This window comes from Heteronotia binoei, chromosome 7 (assembly GCF_032191835.1).
Source record: "Heteronotia binoei isolate CCM8104 ecotype False Entrance Well chromosome 7, APGP_CSIRO_Hbin_v1, whole genome shotgun sequence".
NCBI classification, from domain to species: Eukaryota; Metazoa; Chordata; class Lepidosauria; order Squamata; family Gekkonidae; genus Heteronotia; species Heteronotia binoei.
The window spans coordinates 1,631,322-1,639,327 of NC_083229.1; the positions used below are offsets into that span (position 1 = coordinate 1,631,322).

Genomic DNA, 8,006 nt, shown 5'->3' on the forward strand with positions numbered 1-8,006 from the left:
GCGCTCCTGACTGTGGGAGAGGCCTTCTCCAGAGGGAGAGGACTCCAGGCAGTCAGACCAAGTAAGTCATCCACAAGGCAGGGCAAGTTTAGACCAGGGACGGGAGGATGCGTTTAAATCCACCTTTTATTTGTCATTCTGGTTGCTGTTCGGGTGCTGTGCTAAACTTTTACATGCAACTGCTTTTGTTTTTCTTTTCTTTTCCTCTTCTAATTAAATATTTTTACTGTTTTGAATGCTGGCAGTCAAACTTTGTAGCACATAGATCCCCAACCGCTTTAGACCACGCTTTATGAAGGGGGCCCCGGGGAAAGGGAAAAGGCCTGTGGTTGGATAAGGTGCCAATCCTCCGGGGGTTTCCCGAAGAAGTGCTGTGGTCTCTGTGATACCCAAGTACAGGGTGGCAGAGGACCTGCAGGCCTGGCCTCAGAGCTCGAGAGGGGGATTGGGAGTCCTGTTCCTCTCAATCTGAACCCCTAGACTGAGCAGGTGGTGGCAGCGAGCCTAAGTGGCCGGAGGAGAAATAGCTCCCTCCAAAAAGGGGAACGGGGTCTGGTAGGCAAACCAGGGCCGTTCCGTCACAGATGCCCTTGAGTGGGAAGAAGGAAGATGCTCAGCTGGCCTTTTGGCACCTCTCATCCAAGGCTGTGGAGGACAGAGCGGGCACGACGTTTAGGCATCAGGTGTGCCGCCCAGCAACCCCAGGCCTTTCTCTGCAACCCCCATCCCTTCAAGCCCCCGCCAGCGCAACTGTCTACCCAGCATGGCTCTCCTGAAGGGTTGAACGTGAACATATATGAACCTATGAAGCTGCCTTATACTGAATCAGACCCTGAGTCTATCAAAGTCAGTCTTGTCTCCTCAGACTGGCAGCGGCTCTCCAGGGTCTCAAGCTGAGGTTATTCACGCCTACTTGCCTGGACCCTTTTTAGTTGGAGATGCCGGGGATTGAACCTGGGACCTTCTGCTTACCAAGCAGATGCTCTGCCACTGAGCTACCATCTCCCCCCTATTCTTGCACTATTCCGTACCGTTCCCGGAACCTCCATTCAATTCTCTCTAAAAAGCCAGGCCCCTCGTTCCCACAATCACCCCAACATCGACCCCCCAAATAAAACAGAAATAAACATTTCTTCCTAACCTCCCTCGAAGGATCTCAGCAGGCGTCCTTCCCTCTTCTGTTCTATCTGAATAACCACCCTAAAAATAGACGCAGCTGGGAAAGGGAGGAGGGAAGTGGTGGAGCTTCATGACCAGACAGGAATGGGAAGGCAGCCCTCGCCTGCCGTCGCCTCCAGCCACAACTCCGCCCTGCCGCTCTCCTGCAGAACTGGCCGTGGAGGGGCAGGAAAGAGCACCTGGAAGACTAACACGATTGGTGGGGGGGAGGAGCTTGCGTGGGTCCCTGCCCACTTCTCCAGAGGCCAGTGACTCACACAAGGCCCTCCTCTGCCACCAACTGTGTTAGCCTTTAAGATGCTCCTGGACTCTGGCTTTTTTCTGCAGCCCACCTTGACCTATTTCCATGGAAGGCACCTCCTGTAGCCATACAGAATGGAAATCCATCAGCCTTGTGACATAAGCACAGAGGACTCCCGCTCCAGCTGCATCTGAAGAAGTGAGCAGGGACTCTCAAAAGCTCCTCCCCTGTGGCCACCAATTGCTTTTGTCTTTAAGATGCTCCCAGACTCCGGCTCTTTTCTGCTGCTGCAGACGGGCGCACGTGGCTGCCTGCCTTTGGCTGTGGAGTGTAAGCTACGTGGCACGCTCAACTGACGGGGGAGGCCTCCTGAGAGAGCACCTTCCCCTTTCTTGCCAGCACCGTTCATGTCAGTGGGGCCTGCAGCAGAGAGGGAGGCGGGGGGCAACCAAGTAGGTTCCTAGCTCCTCTCACCCCCACCCCCACATACCTATCCTGGCCCCCCCTTACGGCTGCGCCAGCCCTGCCCTCAACAGCAGCAGCAAAGAGGGGAAGAACCCAACAGGAAGAGAAGCAGGTCTGTGCTACAAATGACATATGTGGAGCAAAGAAAGCAGCAGGCCCGTTTCTTAGTTACGCAATTCACTCTAACTGCAGCACTAGAACGTCTCCTCAGGATGGCAGAAGAAGAAGATTATATTGGATTTATATCCCATCCTATACTCTGAATCTCAGAGCGGCTCACAATCTCCTTTATCTTCCTCCCCAACAACAGACACCCTGTGAGGTGGGTGGGGCTGAGAGGGCTCTCACAGCAGCTGCCCTTTCAAGGACAACCTCTGCGAGAGCTGTGGCTGACCCAAAGCCATTCCAGCAGCTGCATTTGGAGGAGTGGGGAATCAAACCCGGTTCTCCCAGGTAAGAATCTGCACACTTAACCACTACACCAAACTGGCTCTCCCAGAAGCTGCCCTTTCAAGGACAACCTCTGCTAGAGCTCTGGCTGACCCAAGGCCATTCCAGCAGGTGCAAGTGGAGGAGTGGGGAATCAAACCCGGTTCTCCCAGATAAAAGAGCTCTGGCTGACCCAAGGCCATTCCAGAAGGTGCAAGTGGAGGAGTGGGGAATCCAACCCGGTTCTTCCAGATAAGAGCTCTGGCTGACCCAAGGCCATTCCAGCAGATGCAAGTAGAGGAGTGGGGAATCAAACCCGGTTCTCCCCGATAAGAGAGCTATGGCTGACCCAAGGCCATTCCAGCAGCTGCAAGTGGAGGAGTGGGGAATGAAACCTGGTTCTCCCAGATAAGAGAGCTCTGGCTGACCCAAGGCCATTCCAGCAGGTGCAAGTGGAGGAGTGGGGAATCAAACCCGGTTCTCCCAGATAAAAGAGCTCTGGCTGACCCAAGGCCATTCCAGAAGGTGCAAGTGGAGGAGTGGGGAATCCAACCCGGTTCTTCCAGATAAGAGCTCTGGCTGACCCAAGGCCATTCCAGCAGATGCAAGTAGAGGAGTGGGGAATCAAACCCGGTTCTCCCCGATAAGAGAGCTATGGCTGACCCAAGGCCATTCCAGCAGCTGCAAGTGGAGGAGTGGGGAATGAAACCTGGTTCTCCCAGATAAGAGAGCTCTGGCTGACCCAAGGCCATTCCAGCAGGTGCAAGTGGAGGAGTGGGGAATCCAACCCGGTTCTTCCAGATAAGAGCTCTGGCTGACCCAAGGCCATTCCAGCAGGTGCAAGTGGAGGAGTGGGCAATCCAACCCGGTTCTCCCTGATAAGAGAGCTATGGCTGACCCAAGGCCATTCCAGCAGCTGCAAGTGGAGGAGTGGGGAATGAAACCTGGTTCTCCCAGATAAGAGAGCTCTGGCTGACCCAAGGCCATTCCAGCAGGTGCAAGTGGAGGAGTGGGGAATCAAACCCGGTTCCCCCAGATAAGAGAGCTCTGGCTGACCCAAGCCCATTCCAGCAGGTGCAAGTGGAGGAGTGGGAATCAAACCCGGTTCTCCCAGATAAGAGAGCTCTGGCTGACCTAAGGCCATTCCAGCAGCTGCAAGTGGAGGAGTGGGGAATCAAAGCCGGTTCTCCCAGGTAAGAGTCTGCGCACTTAGCCACTACACACTGGCTCCGACTCCCTTACCTAGTGGCTGGGTACTGCAGTGCTGGCAGCAGAAAGCAGAGCGAGAGTGCCGCCCCAGTCAGGCAAGCCCCTCTGCAGAAGCAGCTGCAGTCTCAGCAGAGCAACCCTTCGTGAGTGCAGGAGGAAACTGGCTACAGGTCAGGATGAGAGCTGATCAGCCCGAACTGGGGGCGTTGCACAGGCCGGGAGGCTCAGAATGCCAGCTTCCTCTTGCCAACAAGCCACAACAATCCCAGGATGGCCCCACCTGCTCTCCCTGCCAATACCCGGCCCCGGAAGGCAAAACGTCCCTCCTGCCCCCACAATATATCTCCCTCCTCCATTTGCTCCTGGGTTTGGCAGCCTCTGCAAACGGTTATGCAACCCTCGCCGGCATCACACAGGACAGGGCAGGCTGCACAGGGGCCCATGATTCCTCCCAGGAACACAGAGAACCCCAGGTGGGTCAGTTTGCTATAGTGATTAAGTGTGTGGACTCTTATTTGGGAGAACCAAGTTGGATTTCCCACTCCTCCACTTGCAGCTGCTGGAATGGCCTTGGGGCAGCCATAGCTCTGGCAGAGGTTGTCCTTGAAAGGGCAGCTTCTGTCAGAGCTCTCTCAGTCCCACCCAATGGAGTCTCTTACCTCAGTCTCTCAGTCCCACCCAATGGAGGGTGATAAAAAGCAGATTGGTGTCATAGGTGTAAAATACCGTAATCACCCTCCATTGTTGTTTCATCCCAGTTAACAACACTAACTAACAAACATAGACCCCAATTTGTGATTCTTTTAATCTGCTAAAAACTTTCCCATGACTCTACATGCTAACTCACTAGCATCCTCACAGAAGTCTGTGTTGTGAAGAAACCGAATCATTTCTTTAGGCCACGTGCAGACAAGGGGGTATTTGGGGAAAGGCAACGGAGCAGAACTCTTCCTCTAAAGTAGTCCTGTGGTTGATTCAAGAGCTGCGGATACTTCTGCTATCTCAGGTTAATATTTAAAGATGCCAGCCAGCAGAGAGGTCTGCCTGGGCTCAGCGCGCAGAAACAAGGCTTCGTGCAGCTTCCACAATCTGCTGAAGATGCAAGAAATAAACTGGTTCTTTCTTCTCATATTTGGTGACAGTCCTCAACTGTTAAGAAATGGTGATGGGAAAGCTTCAGAGTTATAGGGGAAACTGTAGAAGAGAAAACCCTACACGGCCCCAAGGCTACAGTAAAAAAAGAAGAGATAAAATCCATGCACTTAGTAAGAACTCTACTTGTAGCAGCAAGACTATTAACAGCGCAAGAATGGAGACAAGATGTTATCCTGTTACGAAATGTGGTTGTGAAAAGTATGGCTCATTATGGATACTGGGAAAAAACGGTATATGAGCAAATGTGGGAAAGAAACACTGTACCCGAGATAACTTCCCCAACACATGGCAGGCATCTATTTAATACTGGAACAGGGTTAAGCAGCTAGAGGACAACATGAAGATTGAAATTCTACCCTGTATATGAATGGATATGCAGCATGCAGCCTTAAATCAATGTTAAGATTATTAACAGCCTATTTGAGAGGGAGGAAAGAGAGAAGGCAAAAGAAGAGGATGGCAAAAGAGGAGATGGCTGGACAGTGTTACTGACGTAAGAAACACAAATTTGAGCAGACTTCGGAGGAAGGTGGAAGACAGGAGGGCCTGGCTTAAGAACATAAGAACATAAGAGAAGCCATGTTAGATCAGGCCAATGGCCCATCCAGTCCAACATTCTGTGTCACACAGAGGCCAAATATATATATATATATATATATATATATATATATATATATATATATATATACACACACACACACACACACACACATACACACTGTGGCTAATAGCCACTGATGGACCTCTGCTCCATATTTTTACCTAACCCCCTCTTGAAGGTGGCCATGCTTGTGGCCGCCACCACCTCCTGTGGCAGTGAATTCCACATGTTAATCACCCTTTGGGTGAAGAAGTACTTCCTTTTATCCTTTTTAACCTGTCTGCTCAGCAATTTCATCGAATGCCCACGAGTTCTCGTATTGTGAGAAAGGGAGAAAAGTACTTCTTTCTCTACTTTCTCCATCCCATGCATTATCTTGTAAACCTCTATCATGTCACCCCTCAGTCGACGTTTCTCCAAGCTAAAGAGCCCTAAGCGTTTCAACCTTTCTTCATAGGGAAGGTGTTCCAGCCCTTTAATCATTCTAGTTAATCATCTGGCTTGACTTTGTCCAGGGGGTCGCAAAGAGTCGGAGTCGACTGTGTGACTGAACAACAGCAAAAAACTTTTTGGGAGGGAGGTGGGCCTGCTCTTGTTTTGGTTGTCTTTTGAAGTTGTCAGTGGCAGGCTGGAATGCTTTGAAGTTCTGGAATGTCCTTCCTTTGCATAAATAGGTCTATATTAAAGAACTGGCTTCTCAACAGCGTTTCCCACAAGCTCACAAATGGCCTTTTAATCTGTTGTCTGAAAAACAATTTGCATGATTCTGTGATATCAGGGATAACGACCACTCTAAGAAAGAGCCCCTCTTTGCTTCGTCATCTGTCTGCAATATGAAGTTGATTCATATCTAAAGTCTCTGTTTCTGCAGAAGAAGACCGTAGATTTATATCCCACCCTTCTCTCTGAATCAGTCTCAGAGCGGCTCACAATTGCCTGTATCTTCTTCCCCTGCAACAGACACCCTGTGAGGTGGGTGGGGCTGAGAAAGCTCTGACAGAAGCTGCCCTTTCAAGGACAACTCCTACAAGACCTATGGCTGACCCAAGGCCAGTCCAGCAGCTGCAAGTGGAGGAGTGAGGAATCTAACCTGGTTCTCCAAGATAAGAGTCTGCCCACTTCACCACTACACCAAACTGGCTCTCCCCCCACAACAGACACCCTGTGAGGTGGGTGGAGCTGAGAGAGCTCTGACAGAAGCTGCCCTTTCAAGGACAACTCCTACAATAGCTATGGCTGACCCAAGGCCATTCCAGCAGCTGCAAGTGGAGGAGTGAAGAATCTAACCTGGTTCTCCCAGATAAGAGTCTGCACACTTAACCACTACACCAAACTGGCTGTCCCCCCACAACAGACTCTCTGTGAGGTGGGTGGGGCTGAGAGGGCTCTCACAGCAGCTGCCCTTTCAAGGACAACTCTTGCGAGAGCTCTGGCTGACCCAAGGCCATACTAGCAGCTGCAAGTGGAGGAGTGGGGAATCAAACCCGGTTCTCCCAGATAAGAGTCCACACACTTAACCACTACACCAAACTGGCTCTCCTACAGAAGGAAGTGAAAATATCCCACATGCTGGGTCATGAACAGACCTGGGCCTGGAGTCTCACTACTGTAGCCAACAGCCTGCACTAGAATTCCCACCCCTGTAACCTCCTGCAGAGTCTCACCTATAATGAACTGATATAAATTGCACGCAGCAACCTCCCCCGGTTCGTTCTTACCTGCTTCCAGCCCTGGCTACAGTTGATCAGGAAGTCAGAAACATCATTTTGGAGGTGGGTGAGAGGGAAGCAGCTGGACGCTCAGGGGATGCCAAGGAGAGGTCTGGTACTTTTGAGCCAGAAGCGCCCTTCAAAAGATCACACAAGCATAGAGTCAGATTGGGGTTTAGACTGCTGGGACTGGGGGCAGCAACTTCCTGCTTAGGAAGCAGATCCTGGGCAAGGCTCTCCATGCAAAACACTCCTCTGCTAGGCTGGAGACATGGAACCGATTGTAGGAGAGGGAAGCACTCCATCTGCAGCACATGTTTCCTCCCAGCCTTTTCACTTACCTTACGTATCCCTCCTAGCCCTTCCCTACACCAGGCAGGCAGCTTCTGGCAGCCTCCCTAACAGCTCAGCAGGAGACTTTGCTCTGCGAATCCCTGGAAGCTGAGGCCACTGTGGCTTTTATGACTCCAGACCTTATCAAGCATCAACGGAAGAGGCCCCAGAGATGACCTGAGCTGCTCCCGGCCTCTGCAGATGGTCACACCTGACTCTCCCGGTCCTGGACTCTGCCCCTCAGGCCTTGCTCAGAAGAAGAGGCTGCAGAGGAGACGACTCACAAGATCTAGGAGGCTGTTCTTACACAGTGCCAGAAACGCCACGCCTCTCAGCTGAGCATTCCTCCTCTGAAGGGGAGGGGGTTCCTTGGGCAAGATCCTTCCCCAAGGAAGTTTGCAGCAATCAGTACCTGTAGCAAGAGGCAGGCTGCTCCAAAACATGGAGGACTCAGTTCTGTCCCACCAAGCAGCCACTTTCAGATCTATCCACAGCTACATTTTGATTTCTTTTAAGGAAGTCCTTCATGCTGACCACCTCCCATCACTCTCTGCTAGTGAGTTCCACAGCACACCTTTGTACTTGGCAAAAAACTGCTTTGTTTTGCTTGCCATAAACTTACCATTAAACTTCCTGGGGAGTCCCTGGCCTTTTTAGAGGCACTGTTTCATTTTCCCCTCTTCTC

The 8,006-nt window shown here is 51.5% G+C and overlaps 1 protein-coding gene across 1 annotated transcript in view; it reads right to left on the reverse strand.

Annotated features, from left to right (window-relative positions):
* SLC52A2 (solute carrier family 52 member 2) overlaps positions 1-8,006 on the reverse strand; it is a 33,650-nt gene extending 25,644 nt beyond the window's left edge. The window contains exons 1-2 of the mRNA XM_060243144.1: positions 7,944-8,006; positions 6,998-7,125 (exon numbers count right to left, since the gene is read on the reverse strand). The gene's annotated coding sequence lies outside the window, so the exon portion shown is untranslated. The remainder of the gene's footprint in view (positions 1-6,997; positions 7,126-7,943) is intronic.